This window comes from Varroa jacobsoni, unplaced genomic scaffold, assembly GCF_002532875.2.
Source record: "Varroa jacobsoni isolate VJ856 unplaced genomic scaffold, vjacob_1.0 contig00252, whole genome shotgun sequence".
Classification (NCBI taxonomy): Eukaryota; Metazoa; Arthropoda; class Arachnida; order Mesostigmata; family Varroidae; genus Varroa; species Varroa jacobsoni.
In genome coordinates this window covers 55,450-78,263 of record NW_019214436.1, presented here as the reverse complement: position 1 = coordinate 78,263, position 22,814 = coordinate 55,450, and the positions used below count along the sequence as shown (strand labels likewise).

At 41.3% G+C, this 22,814-nt stretch overlaps 1 long non-coding RNA gene across 2 annotated transcripts; it reads right to left on the bottom strand.

Annotated features, from left to right (window-relative positions):
• Positions 1-3,460: 3,460 nt before the first annotated feature.
• LOC111270997 (uncharacterized) lies at positions 3,461-18,400 on the bottom strand. Of its 2 annotated transcripts, XR_002686586.2 has the most exons (4): positions 18,325-18,400; positions 11,207-11,349; positions 4,310-4,600; positions 3,461-4,000 (listed from the first exon to the last, which is right to left on the bottom strand). It is a non-coding gene; the product is annotated as an uncharacterized LOC111270997 (long non-coding RNA). The 2 variants fall into 2 exon arrangements; XR_015315143.1 differs by having other exon boundaries at positions 3,461-4,600.
• Positions 18,401-22,814: the final 4,414 nt, after the last annotated feature.

Sequence of the window (22,814 nt, the reverse complement as noted above, 5' to 3'; positions counted from 1 at the left end):
TATGTGGTTCTGAATATATCATAATTGCTACGAATAGTCATGTAAAACCCTGCACATCTGACGATCGTCTGTCTTCTTCCTTTGATAGACCCTGGTACCGCTGTCTAGCATTGTTTTAAAAACCCGTCAGAAGAAAGACAATACAATTGGAGGGACCGAGCGGGAGTAGCGATTACTCTACTTGCTTTTTTTTTCCTAATAAACGATAAAAGGACGGATTTACAATAGAAGCTTGGAACGTACGTCTATTCAAGTCTGAACCGTCTTACATATACATTCGCTTAACTGGTAAACGTATTATCAGTGCACCTTTTGTTATAACTAAACACTGTTGTTAGTAACATATTCCTATTCACATGATCGTACAGACACGACGATAGGGGCTACGCCAAAAACACATACATTAGTGCTTATACACAATCTTCACAAAAACTTAAACTTAGAAAGTGGCCTTTTCGGTAACTTCCATTGTTTGTAACCAGTTGTTAAAATTGCACAGCAATTAACCTGCCCAAGCGAAAATAATAATTTGGTCGTCGAGTGAATGGATGCCGTATATCCTTCAATGCATAGTGAAATTATATGTTTCGTTTGTCCTGAGGCTCGCCAATGCAATAGTTCCTAAATCTCGCTTTTGAGAAACGTCGGCCTATTTTTCTTGAAAGCGTAGTTGTCCGTATTTTGTGTGACGCTCTAATAAAGAGGCGGTAGCAGCCATTAACTTTGCTCTGTATTATTGGGACGGTATAAAAAAACAAGCTTATATTTGCGGTACAGTTTTTCAGCGAATTTTTAGCGAATCCCTTTATTGTGCTGTTCCAGACACCTCGTTCAGATCTGCCCTACTGCTCACGTTGTGTAGCGGATGTCATCAAAATCATTATTGTTCGACAGGAAACCGTTAGGACTAACCAGCAATGCAATGACTGGACGCCAGCTCTTCATTTCCTTGCGAGCACTGGATAGTGCCAGTCTGCGTGGCTGATGGTAGCGCTCGCCAGGCGCTACCAGTTTTTTTACCCTTTTTAGCTTAACTGGGCCGCTTGCACCGCCGCAAGCTTAGCAAGATCGGTTTTTTCTTTATACAGACCTGTTCTGTTCGCCTGTTTTCAGCACTGGATTCGTTCGTTTTTCCTTGGCCCAACGACGTTTCAGTGGGTTCGTCTCTGAAGCACGGGTAGACTCACCTTTCTTATCATCGGAACCGCTGCGAACTTACTACATTTGCAAGTGTAGCAGCGGCAGTAGGTACTAAATCAACTTTCGTTGTCATTATTATCGTTGCATCGGCGTCGTTGACGTTCTTGGTTATAGCTGGTTGGGATTACGACACTTTCCGTTCGTCCTCCCCCTCCCCTTCCTCCTCCTCTCGTTTTTGCTAGCTTCCTTTAATCTGTGCTTTGCTTCTCGGTTCAGACAAAAATGCCCTTCACGCCTCTATATGGCGCTCGCTTACCCGAACCTTTCATCTAGTCGAATGTCGAAAGTCAGAACACGGAAAACGTTATCTCATTTAGACTAGGCCAAACGCAAGTCATAGTTCTTCTTGTATATCTCTGATTTAATTCTAGGTTTAGGCACATTTTCTGAAGCGATCTTTTTTTTCCGACTTATGTTGGCACAGAGACACCACCCCTCGTCACCTGTAGAGAAGAATTTTGTCATTATGTTTGTGTTAGCCACCGTCCATCGCCCAATTGAAAGGACACGTGAAGCCGTGCTTCCTTCTGCCTTTCACTGCCTTCTAATTTTTGAATAAATCTCATCAAGTTGAAGTGGCTAATAGTAGTCGTATGAACACAGGTCATTTTCTTGGCGAATTGACGAGTTGGTTGCTGTTCAGGATCCTCATACATCTCGGATGGCCGGTTGAAGTGAAGCGCATCTTTTATTGCCAAGATAAACTTACGAACTTATCTTTGAGTGCTCCCTCCAGTTGTAGAATCACCGTAAACGACACAAAAATCATCGACTCCTTCCATAGCTTTTTGGTTTTGGCAGAAGGCGCAGTAGGTTGCGGTAGAAAATATACTATTTTCTCTAGAAAAGGGCCTGAACTCGAGTTAAAGCGACTTACCATACACAGAAGCACTGAAATTACAATTTGTGAAGGCGAGAAAGAGCTTTTTGGAGTTGTGTATAAAGGTAAACAAGGACCAATTTGATATTTTCTTAGGAATGCTCGATGTACACCACCGGGCTAGAATAATTCGTTGCGATCCAGAAAGGTACCATGTCGATGGATGAATTCGGTTCTCTCTCGAGAACTACCGACTAGTGCATCGAGAGTTTTTAAACTCCACTCTCTCTCGGCACGGAATCTGTATTAAATAATACGATCTAACAGGAAAAGTGGCAGACGCCAGTAAGTTCAAGCGGTCTAGGTCACTTGGGCTGAGCTTTCCGGGTATGGAAATAGATGAGGACTAACACCGCTTCCTTTCTTCTATTCTGAAATCCCAAGAGATGGTACTAGTCCCGCCTGTGTTACTTTAAGTGCAAGGACTTTTTAGGTCTGCCAGAGGGTATTGTGCTTGTGCTTCTTTGAGGTTGCCTTGAATGCACACGCGAGTCTTCCAAAAAGTATCAGTCAACAACCCGCGTCTTCCTTCCCTGGGGCCGTAGATATTATATGTTTGTTTGATTAGCTCAGCGGCGCCTTTTGTCGCTTTGCTAGCACCAATCTTCAACAAGTTCCGTACATGGACCGGTCCCAATAAATGCCGTTGCATTTAGATATTTTGTCTGTCTCGATTGCCACCGTGTTTGATTATATTTCGTATTCCTCGTGCCGAATGAGTCGTATTATAGTTTTTCTTACAGGCGGTAATATTAAATCGTTCTCGTCCACCCAATGAAATATTTCATCTTAAACGTCGTTCGCTTTTGTCTGCAGTAAAGCCAGTGATAACCCACGTGTGCTATAAACTCAGAGCCAACCGGAAAGTCTATGAGTCTCAAGAGTTCTCCATAAACAAAGTTGAAGGGCAGTGCCTCAAAGATGGACCTGTGGGAATACCAATTGTCTTTTGAAAGGCTGTGTCATCACAGCGGCACTTCTTGTTTTTAGGGTAGTTTAACACCAGGAACGTCAAATATGGGGAAGCATTATCGTCTTTCAATCTGCGTAAGGCGATATTTCATAGAAGACTGTTGAAGGTGTCTATGAGGTAAAGAAGGACCTCTAGAATCAGGTTACTTTTCATGATTGTAGACCTACCCCTCCCCCCCCCCTTCCTTCTGCGCCTCTAATATCAGCCGATGAATACCCTTAAGTATTAAGTAGTTTCCAAGTCTGCATTAAGCGTCCGATAACAGTTCGTATTCTTACTGCAAAGTCGCCGATCTAAGATCTAAGAGAATGCCTAGAAGATGAATAGGCCTCCAAGCTTCATTTCCGTTTAGAATTAGTACTATTTGTTCTGTTTCCATATATTAGAGAAAATTCCCTTTCTTCGTGCGGTCCTTCAAGAAAATTCTGGTAACTACATTCGAGGACTCCATACTTTCGTTGTGGCCAGCGGGATGCTATCCTACCCTAATGCGCAACATGGCCTAATCCCTTCTCCACCTTTCCTAACCTAATATGTTACAAATTCCGGTATATCCTCTTGGTGCTCAAGTGACTTACACTTTGATTCGTTGAATTCAGAGTAAATCGAAAATTTTTTCTCGAATTTCGTCTCTTTTTTTTGCACAGGTTTTCTGCGTTTGCCTTTCACTTTGCCCCTTACAATTTTCTAGGGGCGTTCCCATAGATGTTGTTCTACCTCGCCAAGTAGGCCTCTCCAGGACTTTTTTCGTTCCTGATAACCTCCCTCGTCGTTATTGCTTTGCACCGACTAAACTCGGCCACGGCCGGGATCCAAAGTTTCTTCGATAGCCTTGTTTGTTGTAAGTTCGTCTCCCAGGTATATTGACTGCGATTTCCTCAGTGGGGGTCTCTTTCTGGTTGTTTCGGTCTTCATGATCTCACACAATAATGTTTAATGAAGTTAACCTTGTCGTCCAGTATTTTCGATTATTGCAAGAGATTAAATTTTGCAGATAGTTAGGTTAGCTTAGGTACATCCATAAAAACTGACTCTATTTCTATTGTTGATTGTAGGTAAGTCATGTGTGGCCATTTACTTGAGAGGCCTTGTGTTCTGGCGTTGTAGTTCTTTACGCTCATATCTGCGACGCGGCACTGGGGGGTCGCTAATGATTATTATTGATACGAACTTAAGGTATTGAGCGTATGCAGTCAGGGGTTTTATTTCTCAAGTTTGTTATCTATGATACTTACCGATATACCGGTATAACTTACCGATATGTATAATTTCTGTAAAATCTGTCTTTGGTTCAGTCCGTAACGTCCTCTTGGATCAGTCATCATGCTGGTGTCTATTACCCCGTCCTTAAACCAGTTACTTTCCATCCGTGTAAGAGCGTTATTCTTCCGGTTAGGGAGCCGTGACTCGTCCCGTTCCTTGACGACATTTTCTCATATGAGCTATGGTATTACAGTTCACTTATAGAAGCGTAAGCGTTTTAGCCTTTAAGCCTAAGCACACTCCGATTCTTCTTCTGTACATGCACATTCAGATAGTTTCTTTTACTGTAGAGCAAAAAAAAACAGAAATATTACGGGCAAATTTATTTTAGAGGACACAAAACACTAACCGAGACCTTACGATTACAACCTATGCATAACATCCCGTGTGATAAATGTACCAAAAGTCTTTTGATCGCTGCAGAGTTTCTAATTCACATCTATTACGGTAGCGAATACGCAAATGATTGCAAAATGTGTCATGATTTTAATAGGGACGCTCTAATCTAGTAATATACGTATAAACTGTAAACAGGAAGCGTTTGTCTGTTCGATCCAGACAATCTGATGGCGTGGCTGGCTTGGGCCGGTTCTTTGTGAGTTGCTCGAGACCCCATAAGGGGTTGCGTATAAGATGTATCAATACTTTCTCCAGAGAATAGTTGCTTTTTTCCACAGAGCGCGATGTTTATTGGGGTCCATTGGTCGTCTCTTCTGATCTACTCGACGGCCATTGAGGATTTTATGCTGGGAATTTGTTTGTTTTTTAAAATTTACAAAAGAGACGCAGTAGTGGATTTAAAAAAAAGACTTACTATTTTTTCTGTACGGCAGAACAGGCGCGGGACAAAGGCTAATGGTCTTCCTGATCTCGTACTTATAATTGCTGTCGTATTATTTTATGAGGCCTATAGCATTAGTATATGCCTAAAATTCCCTAAGCACGACATCGAATGCTGTGTTTATTCATAACGTTGCATAAATTACAATAACGTAATGCAAACTTCAGTTACCTTTCATTTTCATACGTTCTTGCAACCTTACATACATATATATATGTATGTAGGGATCATTTACATGTAAAGTTCTATATGCATATATATATCCCTGAAAAATATCTGATTTAAGAAACGCTTTACACTTAGATGTTTTGGAGTTTTTGAATAAAGTATTGACTTACTAATATTCCATCTTGTCCTAAATTCACTTTTGAGGACTTACTCGGCATTTTGCATATTCCAGTATTATTTTATGATCAATTTCCGGTCAAGACTTACACCATGCGACTGAGCGGTTACATCAGAAAATTAGCCCGAAATGTTTAATTGGTACCATGTACGTTACATCACTATTGATTGCAACGATACTAGGATCGACTTTTTAAACAAGAAGTGCCAGGATGGCGGCAACTATTGGATTTTGAATCCAGTACCAGAAAAGGAAGCCCAAACTATAACCTGGTGTTCTTTCATCTTTCTCTGAGATTCTTGATGTTTACATTCAAAGCAATAGGCGTAAACTTCGTGTAACAGTCCTAGAGTAGCATTTGATAGTTTCGCTATGAGACGCTACTGGGCCTTCCAAGCTCTGAGATCATTGATACAATAGCCTGTGGATACAAACGATGTGTTCGTATTTAGCCTAGCACATCTGTCTTCCAAACTCCGTTAAATAGCGGACTACTCGGTCCAATACGTTACGTACAAGGCCTTCGAGGACAAGGTGTGTCCAGAATGAGAGGGCCACCAAGTTAATCTATTGAGTTTATTCTGCAGACGTGCTAATATTAAATCTATATAAATCCGCATGTGACACAGTCAAGAGGCATCATGAAGAAATTTCGACGTACTGCTTGACCGCTCAATTATGGACATTGTATTAGAATGTTTCTGTTGTTATTTTCGCCCTATATTCTAATAAGTTGCGTATCGCCTGTTATTTCAAAAACTTTCGAGAAAGAAATTTTAAAAAATAATATAAAAAATTTCAAGAAACGCTAAGACTCTCGGCTCATCTCAACTTCAGACTATATCTGTTTGAATTCTGAGTTTGGTTTTTATAGATGTACCCTGTTTTTGCTCAACACTGCATATATATGTACATGTGAAGTCAGTTCAATTAAACTAGTCAGAGTATATACATCTGCCAATAAACAAAGTGGCATGCTTTAGCTAGATATAAATTATTATTATATATATATATATTTGGTTGTGACAAGCTTGCCGCAAGTGGTACTTTGTTTACGCAAAACTTACCGTACCTGCGAACATTATTTCTAACCTTAGGCATATCATGAATTATAATGTTGAATGAATGCCTCTTATGACCCATTGCTCTAACCTACACAATACGTTTACGGTCACCGTTTTGATATACGTGTGCGCTCGAGCTAATCAGAAGTGTACCTTTCCTGTAACTACCTAACTTTCCGGAGAGGGCGATAACTCCAATTTACCCGCACACCGTTGTCAAGTCCCTTCGCAGTCTGAAACGGGCTGTCAACTGCGCCAAGACAAGTGTCCTTGTAGGAGTGCACCACAGCCGTTCATCTCATTGTTGATAGGCCGATTGGTGATACAGACGAAGACGAGCGTAAAGAGAAACAGTCGTAGTAGTGCTCGCCTTTGAATAGATATGATACTTAAAGGATTCTCATAGTATTTTCAAACAGTTACAGTCTCAACAGAATTCCGAGCTCACAAGAGAGCAAACATGCGCGAAGGATACAAGTAGTATGCCATTCACTTCGAGCTCCAGCACTACCTTGGCAGCGGAGGGTATACCACCCCCGCCAATTATGAGTTCTCTTTTGGCCTGAATTTTAGTTCACTCAATTAACCATGTACCTATCTTATTCAGATTAAAAGCCTGCCATGCTTCATCAGTAACCATGTGAGCCTTAGGCAAAATAGATATTACAACGCCCGTTCTGCGTCACTTGTATTAACAATGTAGAGATACCCTTCTGCTTAACACTTTGGTTATGAGTTGATGGCTCATTTAGAGAAAAACTAATACTCTGCCATGTCGATGATTCCACATGCAATGCATTCTTGTGAAATAGATCTGTGATCATCAGCATCGGATTCAAACTTCTGCTCGCTGTTCAATCCCGCATATATAATAGCCACATCGAACAAATTGAAGAAGCTTGACCAGCTCTATGGCAATCTTCTAACCTGTCCATCTAAACGGGTCCATCGAATACATAAATTTTCATCCGTGCCCGTTTAGCCATCCAGCCATTGCCGATTTTCTTGTGTTGTTACGTACTTTTACTCGATCATTTCACTACTCTTCCTCCGCACAGATCGAATCTATGACACTAACGATATTAGCATCGTATGCTCACAATTGTTATGTTGTTTCAAATTTAAAAATAAGAACATTTTTCTTATTATCATTAATCGCCTAATTCAGAGTATGATTCTGAAATGGTAATTTCAGATTGCAAAGCGCTTATTTATGAAAGAAGCAAAACGTACAATCGTGGACTTGGGTAAATTAAATTAGGTATTTAAGAAGACTGTGTCATACGTACGCTAGCTGTTCATCAGAGTTCTTACCCTACATTATCTGTGTAATGTAATTGTTGATTTTGAGTAAGCATTTTCTCTAGTGGTCCCTCGCTATGTACCACCTGTGCACCAGCGATGACACCAGCCTTTTATGCAGTAGCCGGCCCAGCCCAGCCCAAGTGTGACGTGCTTACGCCGGTGCTTTGGCTAGCGTTGGATCGTGCCTGTATCTGTGACGCAAGAGATGCTTTGCACTGTCAATCGGTCATATCAGCTTCATATCGCGCTTGGTCTTTTTTAGTTCTAGTTCATAGAAATCGGCGGCTCGGGCCAAAGGACTATCAGCAGCAGAGGCACACTCCTCGGAACCTCGTACACTACAGAGCGGCTACGTCACATAGTATATACATCTTGTCACTTTTCTGAACTTTAACGTTGGCTTCTATATTCCTAACTTTGAAATGGTCTGTCTCGAAGTGTTCTTAATTAACCTGCTACTAATAAAAACGTTTTATATAGACACGTGTAGAACAATAGGATATACCATAGTTCGACACCGCGCTAACTCAATGCCATGGACACAAATCGCAAATTAAACCTTCGTTTTAGAATGGCTATGCTTTTTATAGTATAAATGTATAGATTCTGTAACTCTATGTGCTTCTTACAACTAGAGTTCGATCGGCCAAGCCGGTCTTAGAGCTGACTAAGGTCAGCATAGGCCCAACTGGATTTCGGCCGACTAAAGCGTCATACAATGTGGCTTGATCTGTGGAAGTAGCTGGCTAACCTCGATGTATGTTAAGGCGGGGCACATGGAAACACAACGCATTCGCTAGTGAAAAACTCTTACCTATACCTATTTTTTATCGAACTTCAGTTCACTTTCAGCTTATTTAACAGTTTCGTGAAAATAGATCGTGTCGAACCGCACCACGAATTTAGCGTTGTGGGATCCTGGAGCCATAGTGCCCCCGTTGAACTGCTCCTTAGTATACACTATCTATCTATAATGAAAGTGCACGCTTATTGTTATTACGTTGAATAAGATAATTTTCTTTTAAGGCGGCTTAAGAACAGGCTCACTTTAACTTGCCCCATCGTCCGCCCCAAGGCCCATCGTCCGCCTAAGTTTACGACACCGCAATATTTAGCAAATAGCTCCTGAACGTGAAGTGAATATCTAATTTTACTATGCGATGCGCACTATTATTTATCACACATTTAGGAGTTTCTATGCAGTGAGTCTTCATTGTATCCACTAGTCTGCTATATTAGCACTACAAGCCTAGAAACATGTTCCTTCTCGAAGAGAACAGTAAATTTAAATATTTCAGTTGGGACTGATATTGCTAACTTCTTCCTGGTTTCGCCACAAGGAAGTCGTTGAAGCGACAGAACAACGGATCGAACGATTCCGAGATTGCGCAAGAAAGCCAATGAGCACCAGATGTAATAATGGCAGTAGCGTAGCTTGGAAACTAACGCGCGAAGGCTATCTAAGCAGAGTCAGGGTATCTGGCGGAGAGTAATTCCTTTGAAAAACACTACTACGGCCCATTATTTTCTTGGGTTTTTACTTCCGCAGAGAGAAGGCTGGTGGAAGGAGGCGAAACAGGTAGAAAGAGGGAAAGAAAGCGAGGCCAAGCCTCGGACACCACGATCACTGTTGCTGTTAAATCATAAATCGCATTAATTTTGGACGTGGCTTTTTGAGAATCCCGTTTCAACTGCTCGAGGCCCGTTGTTCGTCGGGTTCAACGTAAGGCTTCACACCTGGCCTTCGTCGCCTGCCTAGAGTCGGTGAACTGAAGCTCCCCTCATGGAAGAAGCCGGGAATGGGGCAGCACCGCTGGCCAAACAGGCGCTATTCTCTACGGCTGCGAGATTTGCAGTGTGCGTAATATTTCCTTTAGACTTAGAATAACGTTGCCTTTCGTTCCTCCAGTTTGCCTTAATCTCCCTCCCCCCTTCTTCTTTGGGGATCAGGGAGGCACATTATCGGCATAAGCTCGCCATTGCTGCTACCATACGTACACATTTGCGCTTCTGGAGGTCAGAAACAGTGACACTGTAGGTCACTGAAGAATGGCATTGACTTGTTTTGCAGCTGCCACTTCCCAATTCCACTTCGCATGACAGATGATTGGAAAAGTTTGTGATTATTATCAATAATTAGCTAAACAGACCGTTGGTCTCTAAATTCAAATGTTTCGAAAAGCTGTTCTTGGATAGTGCTCGGGCAGTTTTCCGTCCGTTATAGAGTAAGCGATAACTTCGTGTTTTGTAACATAAACTAAAAACAACTAGCGATATTGCCAATGATGTTGAGGCGGCTAGAAGGGTTTATCGAAGCTGACTGTCAGCTTAATCCCTAAACATAGATGTTAAAAAACACATATCTATAAAAACCAACGTTATTTCATAAGAGTTACTACCTATTTTATAACGATTTTATTCAGTATAATGCAGGGGTCTAGCGATACAAAATAAAATCGCCATTCAAGAATTTTCGTTGATACGCCATAGGGCCACTGCTAGTTTTTATCATAGCACCAGTATCTAATCAATGAACGCTAAGCTGATTTGTAGTAATTATATCTCACACATATCTATACATATATTCAATTACAAAAAAATCTACGTATGTCAAGCATACGAAATACTAATATATGCTCCTTTAACCAATAACTGAAAGAACGTGTGACTCCACGGTTTAAGACATTCTAAGTAAATGATAACAACCATCTGAGCCTTTGCCAATACTGATGCCTCTGCTACGGGATGCACAAGCCTACGACCACCAGGACAGAACAGCTGTTACATGAAGATAAATAAGACTATTCATCCTATGGCATGTCTGCCGCGGACCCAATTGATTCTGACTGATGCGCTCGACTTGACAAAGCTAAGTAAATCAAAATTGGCTTGAAACCTTCGTCACAGGGTGTTTAGAAACTAAGTAACAGTCTAAATCGTTTTTTTTTTTGAAGACAGGGCACGCTATGCGATCGAAAAACAGTCCAAGAGTAAGTACCATGTCGTCTAGACAATTGATCTTTCCATCTTGATATTAACAGAAACGTGGTACTTTTCACGAAAACGGAAATCGAGCCAATATACTACAGAACAGCATTATCAAAGTAAGCTCTTGCACTCTGTTGTGTGTGAATATAAAGATAAAATAATACAAATATTTGAAGACAAACACACTTTTGTAAATATCAGTGCAAAAAGTGAGGATTCGAAGTCAACCTCCTGAACTCTCTACTCTAACTTTCAGATATTCTACCGAAATCACTACAGAAGTAGTTGCATCACTTAAAGTGTAGATGCGCATCTGTTTGTGAAAGCATGAAGTCGTATATAGTACCTTCGGATGATCATGTAATTGGCGTTACATCTCATACTCGTACGTAGCACTCGCAATCCGCTGATGCAATGGCCGATCGTCATCACTTACAGAGGGTCTGTGTAGCTTCAAGTAATTGATATAAAGCTTATGCCGCACCTCGCCTGAAAGAACGTCCTTTACGTCAAAAATAAAATATACCAAATAGAAGGGGGCCGGAACAAGGACCTGAAGATAGGTTCGAGGTGCATGAATTCTTGATGGGCGGTAATTATCCATGGTGTGAAGATTTACAAGCTTTCGCGTAAACTGGCACAACTCGTGAAACTCAAAAGAGATCAAATTTTATTTCTTATAGGACCAAATGTGTACCATGCAGAGAAGCTCGGCAAAAGAGCATTTAAAAAACGGGGGGACTCCATTAGGGGTGGAACAATTATTGGCTAGGATTTTCTTAAGCTTGCGGTTGATAAGCACAGTGAGAACATAATAGCTAGTGATGGGCATTCTAGAGTTTTTCGCGAATGAAATGCTCTCGCTCTTAGGGGCTCCATGGGAAACAAAAGCAAACCCAGAAAAATCTTTAGGTACTTGAGGGTTAACTAAGTCATCACAGAGATTAGAGAACTGCCATCTCACTTCAGAGCTGCCACTATCGTTAGCCCTTTTATTCCTTAATTAATATTATTATTATATATAGTATTAACTCTTTCAAGTTGTAAACATAAAACGACGATTCCACGAAAATGCGAAATCGATAAGAAGCTTTACGCGATTTGGACTTAATATGAGGTAGAGGACCACAGTCAGCCATCTTCTTTAAAATATCAGTGTCCTGTTGAATCCTGTTTATACAAGTAATTGCAAAAAGTAAGATCAGCTACTGCAAGTAACCCATAACATGGTCGAACCACTGATATCATAGTATAAAAGGCAAAGATACAACTTCAATTAACTAGAGGCCCATTAGCGTTTATCCATTGGTAAGCATATTTATAGAATTTTAAGTCTTATTTGCCTATTACAAGACTTAATTAGACCGGCAATTATTTCAAAGTAAACGGTAATGGTGGTCCGAGGGAGTAGATATATCAATTACGAATAGATTCTCAGGAGACTGAAACTAACCCAGGGGCAAGGATTGTCACGCCTCTACTGTTCAGACTTTCAGAATCAACCCTGACTGGCCGAGGTGTGTTCTGAGCAATAAAAAAGAAATTATTAGCTATGCACGAATTAGTAGACATGGCTTCTCTAGAAGAGTTGCCGCTGACTGTTGTCGATTACCAGTCAATGATAGGAAAGTGGGTACCTCCACATATAAATATGGGTTCTACTTGATCGTGGGAAAGGTGTAACACAACCAGGCAATACACGTTCCGCGGGACTTGCAAATGATTGTGGATTATCGAGTAAACATTAAAAAAATACCAATATTAGGCAAGAGCTAGTAACATTTAAGCCAACAACTGTGGAAGATTACAAATTATCTTAACGGGCGACCGATCGCATGTTTATATCCATAGTTGTTCACTGAAATTACTTGAAGATGCCGGATCACTGCAGTGGCTCGCGAAAAATGGACGCTGATGTCAGATTCGGGGACCAAACGGCACGGTTATGGCAAACGTTATCTGGTGGTTAAGTGAGCGTCTTAAGTGCGAGTGACATCGATGGCTTGTAGCGTAGACTTCTAATAGACAACTGAGATGAAACCGGCGAACATTTTTTTAGACATGAAAAGTATGAAAGCAAGTTACTGATAAACGAAACTGGGTGACAGAGGAATTTATTAGCTCAGCGTTCAATTACAACAGCTATTTTGTTTATGGTTATTGAGATAAATGCTGTTGTACTTCTTCCCACTTCCACGAACGGTCCCGCATAAAAACTCACTACCTAACAAACAAATCTTTCTAAGCGTTACTATGTTGACATGGTTCCGTAAGAAGCGGTTTTGAGAGCTTACGATAAAACAGATACTCGACTAAATAGCCCTGTTCCTGAGTCCAGAGACAAGGTCATTGATCTGATCACAGAGATCCTTGACGTTAGATTGATTTCCATGAGAACGCATGACATCGATAAGTCTTACGTACACTATGGCTTTGACATCCATATTTGTAGTCGCCTGCCGGAATTCACCTCCTACTGTTATTGCATTGAATACACGCAGAACGCCTCTGGCTAACAGAACAAATTTGTCATCCAAAGAGATCACTTTTTACAAATACGACCTACACGCTTCCTCTTCTCTCTAAAACTTAATATCAAAATTCGAGTTACTGCAAGTGATGACGCGGTCTTTGGGACAGGCGCATGGACTATCACAGGTGTGCTGGTGCTGATCAGAGATTTCGTTAGGAGCAGCTTCATCATCAATGTAAGCAGAAACTGGAAATAACAAGGAGACGCAAACAAAGATAAAAACAAGCTGAAAGAACTGATTAGGACGTTGCTGATTGCCTGCGTTTTTGTGGGAAGTTAGTTATGGTTTTAGTATTGTAGCTTAGGCGCTTTTTGCTATGCTCTCCTTTATCTCAAAACGCATATCGATCGCTTCTTGTTCTATATTACGGTGGCTTGCTGTAGCCCACCCATCCTCCTAAATTGTCGTACAATTCAGTAGGAACCTTGTCGAGTTAAAGGTACGCTGGCCAAATCTTCTCAGGGGACCTCGACAAGGTATTACGTATGTTATTTTGGTAGAACTACCGAAAGCTAAAACCGTTCTCTCGTCACGAAGATGTCTAGCCTTTGTTTTGTCAAGTGCGATGTACGAGAAAAGTATGCAAGCCTTTCTTAACTTTGTTTGCTAATATTTCTGCACCCATTTTAATCGCACTATGTTCAATGTAAAAACATAAAATTTTGCTTGTAAAAAGCCCGATCAATTATGCCTGCATCAGCGATTGCAGCTTCAGGCTGATCTCAGTACGTCCCATTGAAAATGCATCCAATCCAAAATGGAAGTAACCAGTGAAACTGCCTTTCAGTGTTCGAGCGAATATAACAACAGATATCCGAAAATGACAAATTCCGACGATGTATCCAAAGATGTTGTCTATAGTTTTTCGAACAGCTGAAGTCACAGTGTTTCATAGATCTACAGTTAAACTGCAGTCTTCAACGTCAACATACATAAACAACGACCTGCTTACTACACAACGAGCTAAACCGGAATGTTATTAGTGTATTTGGAAGCCTGAAATTTAGCGTGTTCGCAAAAGGCTAAAATGTCTGAATGTAGGACATCCTGATGAATGGACTATCACTCTTGACGTTTAAATAAATGAAAAACGCAAATAAATGTGGGAGGCAGAGGTGACCACGGAGTTAATATTCCGCTTAGTATTATAGTAATGGCGGGCACTGAACAGGTCATGTTAACAAAGCCGTATGCTGATTTCTATAATTTAGAAACAGCGTAATGTTGTTATGCAGTTATTGTTAGACGTGTTACTAATTATACAACGCGATACTGCTTTTGGAGCTCCTTTACCAGTGTAGAAAAATTACGCGCAAGTTATTGCAAAGTATAACGGGCTCAACTTTGCTATGCCGACTAATGTCAAGGATGATTCAATATGATATTTGCCCGCTTCCTTTACTGAAATGGTTCAAAGCTTATTTCGATAACGCTTTACGGCATCCGCGATTCTAATAGTGGCTGCCGCCAGCGAACAGACTGTTCTAATTGCACGGTTATTAATGAACCCTGTTAAGTGTTGGCCATGTCAAGTTTGCCTTTTGAGAAAAGCTGACTGAGACGCATTTCGAGGGCTCGAAAACCCGTCTGTGTATTTCCGCGCGGGCTATACACATTTTGCTGCGGAAAATATTTTCGACTACGGTTGGTAAACGTTCGCCTGGTGAATGCAGCAAATTGTGTGTTCAACATCATCGTGGAAGGTGAAGACCTAGGTAGCGGCTAAGGCAACAAAGATGTTTTCGTAGCATCCTCGAAAGGCACGAGGGACGTTCTCCTGGTTTCACCCTCTGTAGCTGGCTGTGCCTGTTAGCCACCCTCGCTTTCTCCAGCTCTATTGTCAAGTCGGACGACATTGCACAGAAGACCTTTCCAAGGCGCTCTCACAGGGGGCATCGTTGGCTTGCCATACGGCAAACACGGTACTTCTATACGACATGAGAGTGAAGTTCCTCTCGGGGGTAACAGCAGGGCCCATTTTCGGCTCAGAGACGGTGCTTATTTGTAAGTCAAATTATCCGACCAGCACCCACCCAACAACCAACTGAGGCGACCGTCCGTACACCGGGTCTACAGGCAAACCGACAGAGCTGTCGCTTTGATGCTACCACCGCCGACGCCGCGACCCTTCCACCTGAAAGAGCCGCTACTATCGGCAACCTTTTTCTTCATTTACCCCTCCATCGGCTTGGTCCAACACCTCCGTTCGTCTACGCTAGCAACATACCGCTGCGATTTTATCATTCTAGTTGCAGGATCGCCTTTATAACGGGGCGAACTAAGGGAGAACCCATAAGCCCATGTGCTAAACGAGAGGCAAAGGGAGTTCAAGGATTATTTACTTCTCAGCCAACCCACACGGCCAAGCAGACACATCCACTCATGCATCACGCCACACACGTCTTCCAAGTAAATCTACTCGTCTTTCTTTCTAGTCCTGCCTTTTTCTTCAGCTTTTTCTCTGTCTCTCTTGCTTCGCACGCCCTCACTCCTATCTTGTTGCCAGGAAGTCATCGTATCGAATGGAGGCGCCCTCCACCCTTTGGCCCCGTCAAGACTCTAAAACCCCGCTTCGAGACTAAGCGCGTTGTTAGCTTCCCTTTAGCGAACCGTTTCGGGTGCGCGGTACTCGTCTTTCATTCTCTGGTCTTGCGGCGCCGACTTTATCGCGGCCTTTATGACGACAGGTGAGCTCGTTTTACTTTTCCCTTTTCCTGCTTTTCTCCCATTTTACTTCCACCCCTCAACGTAACCGTGACCTGCCGCTTAGTCCAAGTATGCCATCACATAGTGATCTCCCTAGGCAAATCTTTGTTTTGCTTCTTTGTTGTATATGAAGCTGTATCACTGCGACTGACGATGCAGGGGCGCCGAGACCGTACAACGAAAAGCAGCCGCAGTGAGATCGAGCCAGCAATCTCGTGTTTGTTTTCTTTCAGACTTGATGATTGCACCGCCGCCCTCGATGCCCATCCAGACTCTCTAGGAAACGAGCGATCAAAAAGGGAATTAGAAGGAGGAACCGAGTAGGGCCCTGCAGTCTGATTTATCTGAGAGCTGCAGCGGTCGGCGTCGACTGAAAGAGCTGTGTAGTATCCTTTACGTGCTATCTCCTTTCTTATCTATATTATTTGCTCCATTGCGTAGTAAATTAGAGCAGATAAATCCACGCATTAGCCGTGGCAGTCAGTAAAATCACAACAGAAACTTGATATCCATTGCAATAGATCACAATTTGGGTTAGTAGAAGAATTTAAAATTTCTTGAAAAATGCTGCCAGGAGGCAAACCCTGGTACTTATTTGCCCAGCATCCCTACCCCCGAAAAGTGTTCCATCGTCGTGCCGGAGGTCCCGAAATCAATCGTCGCGAGAAGCGAATTAGTTGACTCATATGAAGTGTCATTAAAGAAGAACAATTGTAAGGTAAATATTGAAGACCAAATAATATTTGTATAGCTCACGTAACTGACGTCCCCAGTGTAACAGGTATAACGCCAATTTGTTAGCCTAGTTAGTTACTGTTGAAAAGTTTTAACTTATAGTTACAAGTTACGAAACATAGTACAAATACGAAATCTAGTGAATATTTACATCAAATCTTTGGGCTCTGTACGATTCAAAGGTGATTAAATGTTATAGGGAAATAATAGATTTGGGGTTCAAGACATCGCTGTGTTAAAACTGAACTTTCAATGCTTAACTTTTCTTTCTCGGAACTGAAGGTGCTGGTGATATCGATCGAAAACACTACGAAAGTGAGTTTTTATTACAAGTTGTTCGAGAAAAAGTAACTAAATTTCTGAACCTGACACGATAGAACGGCTGGTTATGATCGCTTATGCTTTTGCTCAAAATAGATAGTGCACTCCAATCGGCTCAATACGGTATTATTTCTCAGAGTACATATAACGAAACTGAAATGAATCACGGTATATGAAGAGAGGCAAAAAACGGATTCTTCGCGAAGAGAAACCAGGACATGCGTAAACACGTGCGATATTGTCTAGAGACAGCTTGAACAACTACTACCAATTCAAAACCTTTTCTGAGCATACGGTCGCCATGAAAGCACACCCCCAAAGAGGATTCACACGAAAGAGTAGCGACGAACGACGAAGAAAGTCATCTCGGTCGCAGAATCTGGGCTAATCTAACACTTGTGTTCGCGATGGATAACACGGACATTTACCATTGCATGACATTGTCGGGAGGTAAAAATCGACGAGGCTGCCAGATACCTTGAGTTCGAACTGAAACCTATTAGTGAATAGAGCGACAATGGACAGTGGATAGGGTGGATACTTGATGACAACGCGCGGCCTTATCTTCACGCTTCAATCACGCCTTAGACCAAGAAAAGCAGAATCGAGCAATGTCTTAAGCTTCCGTGTTCTCTAAATTGAAGTCCGTGTGGTTTTATGCCTTGCAGAGAGCGTTAGCTAAAGTGGTATAAGCTCGCGTCCCCCCCTTAAGTTATCGATAACGAGGTTAGGCATGGTAATGTAAATCACAAACAGATGGCTGTCGAGAATTTTCTAGGGGAAGTTTCTCAAGTCCTCCGACCTGTCAAGTAGCTCGGCAAGCTTATCTATATACTTTTTTATTTGCCGTTTTAATAATAATACCAGCATGTTTAAGTACTTGTTCTAAAAAGGAGCAAGAAAAGTTGTATCGCACTGGTTATCCTTCAATAGAAGGAAACGGCAACATAACAATGCCAAACTTTCTATGGCTTCCAACCCAATTGCTATACGGCACGGTCGTTAGTTAATTTTAAAAGAAGGCACTTTCTACAGCACATAGGTTATTCAATATAGAATATCAATGTAATTGCGATTGCAATTGTAATAAAACAGACATACACAACAATGCATAAAAGTACGAATAAATATTAGAGATGACCTTACGGTCACTTTCTTCTAGACTTACCTCGTTTTCATTCTATGCATCCTATGGATGCTTATTGGTCCTGATTTTGTAATATGTACACTCTGTTACACTCGACACATCGTTTTTGAAGGGTTTCTATCTAGAGGGCTTCGATAACGGCCTATTGAAAAAAGCCGACAGGGCTTCATTTTTGAGTAATAGAAATTTGTATGAAATCTTATTCTATGCTTTAGCATAACAGACACACATGCAATAGACAATCGAAATGTTACTTGAACCGGTAACTCGTGATTCAATGTAGCGAGACTATCGTTGGACAATACTGGCCATACTGTACGGTCGTAAATTAGCCCTAGCATTAGGTTCGAGGGGCGTAGCTACTATAGATAGCAAAGATTTATGCATAGAGAAGTTTTTAAGACATTTATAATTAAATAAATCTTACGGTTTCTTCATAACGAAACTCTATAAGCAAAACGGTTGCATATAAAGTTTCGCTATGATTCCACCGATGAACAGTCTTATCTAATTAATAGCAGTTTATATAAGTAGATAGCTTAGCATAATTTGAAACGGGAAGTATTTAGACTGATACCACTTCCCCTAAGATATCCCTAAGTTTAACAAACAAGACTTTTCCAGTACTTTATCACGGCGGCTATGGCAGCCGGAACCATCTGTAATATATTTTAGACACACTGCTGTTGTGCTTCAGTGTGCACCTTTTGTAGACGAGACGCTCTAAGGCGGTGCATTCATCATCATCCTCGTCGTGTCCGTATTCACAGAGGTCGCAATCAATTAAGCGTAATATAAGTGGGGTACACACGATCTTTTTGGTACGGTGAGTTTTTACGTTATTAATAATCGACCTTGCTGTTTCCAAGGGTATTTACGTAGCGTGAGGAAGGCATCGATAGGGTTAGCGTGTTCAATGTTGGAGTCAATAATCAGCAATTAATTAGGTTTGTCGGTTCCGACAACGTCTAGCGCGTAACGTCGTTGCTAGCAGAACCAGCAGCTTTACGTGGACAAGGCGCCCGGCAACCTGTACAGAGTTTCGACAAAACGTTCAAGCGCATTACATATTCATGACGAAAAGCAGCTGGTAGCATATGGCTGTTGTAGCAACTAGCCATTATTGCATACGGTATGAGTTTAGTTAATGGGTTTCAGAAGAAACGTTATTATCATTGTCACTTAAAGTAAGATCCGTCCGAGCGAAACGGTTTGTAATAAGAAATAATTAGCTTAATGGTCAGATCTTCGCTTACTGAAGCCCACGGTCACCCTGGGCACTGGGTTATGACAGCTCAGATATCAATAACACCTTTGTTACCATTTTTTTTTACTGATTACGTTATCTGGAAGTTGGTGAAGCTACTTGGCTCTAATGTATCAGAATTTGCGGATCTAATAGCGGGTAACTATGACGATATCATTGCTGGATATCAGACCCAATCGTATGACGCTTACTATTAGAAAGTGTTGGAATATGCTCGCCAATCTCTTGTATACTCGACACATTTCTTAATGACGTTAGGAAAACTTAATGTTCTGCTAATATAATCTGTCAGTTATTTAGGCAGGATTCCAACATTTTTGGATAAAAAATATGTTAATATTTTTATTATTATTATTATTAAATATTAACAAAACATGTTATCATTGTGAGGGGTAGTAAACGATGCTGAAGAGGTCGGATGTAAGATTAACGTGCAAAGATTTGATTCACTCATTCACGAATAGAGAAGGGACATACACTCATTCAAATGGGAAAATCTTTCGCAGGCTAGATTTTTTTTTTTTTTTTCGCAGGATAGATTGTCCTTTCTGTGTATGTATGTATGACTGTATATTTGATTTAGATTCTGAGGAAAAACAATAAAAAAGGGTGTAGCTGATGAATGCGATGAAATATCTAAGGCGTTACACGTACGAGCTGACAGTTTAATCAACGTGATGGGTACTAATTGTTATCCCTGTTTTACTGAGAAAAGACGCTTGCCAATGTAAATACCCTACTCTGGAGTAGAGTTTATTAGTTAGAGGGTTAAATTGTTTAACCCAGCTGCTTTCATATCGGAACGACTCACTTCGAAAATACAAATAGAGAGAGCGAAGGAGAGAGATGTACGTAGATAGGGAGGTGCGTACTTCGTAGCATAACAGCGATGCCTGCAGTCAGAAACCCCTTCGAACTTCATCGGACAAACTCAGACACCGTAAAGAGTATCTGACTGAGTTTGGAAGCGCGTCTGTCACGGATATGGCAAGCTCCGGTATTCCACAATCGGAGATGAAAACAGCAATGTTTATCGTTGCCTACCGAGCTCAGTGGAAAGGTACCCGTCTCGTGCTTGCAGGACACAATACGTCCACGTTAAATCTAGTTGGTTATCAACTGCTACGCTGCGGTTGTGACAAAAGAGTTGACATTTTCCAAGTAATTTCGTTGAACTAAATTTGCTCGGATCGACCGTCTATACCACTTGTCCTCTATGGCTCCCGAGCCGAAAACTGTGACACGTGATGCTTGCAATCGTTCATTGAAAGGAAATTAATACCGTTGAGCGAGTTCTGGGCTATTGGGATTGTTATGGTCTCTCCTGTTTGCTTACATAATAACTTACTGTAATCTTGCTATCTGTGGACAGTAGAGCTTCGAAACAGTCGTTTGCCTAGGCGGAAACAGTTTATAATAATGCACGATTCCTTTCCAATTCTACCAAACACATATTTTGTTTTTATTTATTGCCGTATACGATTCATTTTTTATTACCCGTGACAAACCGCTGCGGGATAACTGGTTTGATTTTGTTGTGTTTTTGTAGAGTTTAGCAAATAAAATTATGATCAAGTTAATATTCGTGTGACAGATAGACATTGAACTTTTACCAGTTTCGCTATATTATCTTAAGTTTTACCTAGGATAGAAGCACTACCGGGTTTTGTCAAGGTTCCGACTACTACCAAGAGGTGTGTGTAATAGTTTGTAAACAGCGTAGACTTGATAATAGAAGCGTTTTTTTTCGTCATCAGATGCAAGGGAATGATCGTGGATCGCGTTACCACACTTAAATCATTATGGTTTTCTTTTCTTACAGTTTACGCCATGAACGATTAAACGTTTTAAGGCAGATCGCGTTGCATCCTTTGGTCCATGTGCGATGATGCCTCCTGCCTAACTGCCCTGTGTATCTTCTTGTCGGCAGGTCGTAGTAGTTTCGAGGATGCTGCGAATTTTACTTCTTTGCTTCTAATTACCTCTTTACTTCAATACGCAGTAGCCTGCATTAAACACTTGAATACTAATTAATTTAACGGCGGGGGCTTACCCCTCCGCGTACTGTAAGTGGTACCAGGAAAATGTCCTGTCTTCACGCGTCAGCTAATCTTTTGTAAGTGCATTCGCAGAATACAAGCCTCTATATCGCTCAATGTGAAAAAGACATAAGAGCCGAGGGTGACATTGAAGAGATGCTGGAAGGAAATGATGAGCGACGAACGAAAAGGAAAAGCGGAGGGCATAGCATTATCGACGACAGATGGGAGGCACCGAGGTAATAAAACGGATGAGAATTTGATCATATGGATTAGCCATGTTGAGAACAGCTGACAAAGAAGAACCTACTTTCGCTATTGTGTGTTAGGGTTCGTCGACGTCCGCGCGAACGTTGTACACAGATGAGATGAAGTAAAATGGTCTGCTTAAAGCGAGGCCTTAATATATATATATATAACACTCATGATAATGCAAACATGATCTTCATGTACGAAACTTCAAGCCAAATCTTTGTTTGCTGCAAATGATAAAAAAAAATGTCTATTTGTAAACTCATCGTCGTAACATTAACGTGCAATCTTTTTTCAACTTATGCTTCTGCTTATGGAGATGGTTTTTGTTTCATGTTAATATTTGCTCGTTAATGAGAGTTTCAGTTTCTGCAGTAATGATGAGGACCAAAGAAAAGTTTTGTAGCTGCAGCAGGTGTTATTGATAAGTACCATAGAAACCGAACCTTATAATTAGTTATCAGACATAGAAAAGTACGACTATGTACGGTACGGATTATATCAAATGTTTACTTTAGTTTCAAATTGCGTATAATATTTCTACTATCCCAAACGAGGAAAAATAACAACAATATTATAATTTATTCCAGCACTCGCCGAGTAGAAAACTTGGACCTTTTTTACTATTACAAATTTAATTTAAACCCCCACATTTGCTTTAACCGTCGTCGTCTGGGACTGTGAAGCAAGAAGCATGTTAGCGACTAAAAAGCGAGTAAAGAGCCGCTCTCATTCTATACCGAGTCAGCCGGCGGGCTGGTTTCGGCGTTAAACATGCGATCAGCCTAGCCAAAATGCAGATTGAAACAAATATTTACCATCGGAAGCCGTCGATTCAGCAGTTGGAACTGGGTAGCTAGCGGAGCCACGTGCTGTAGGAGGGCACAGACACGGGAGTAATACACTCGTCATGTGCATCAACTGTACATCTTTTCCAACAGCGCCTACCTAGG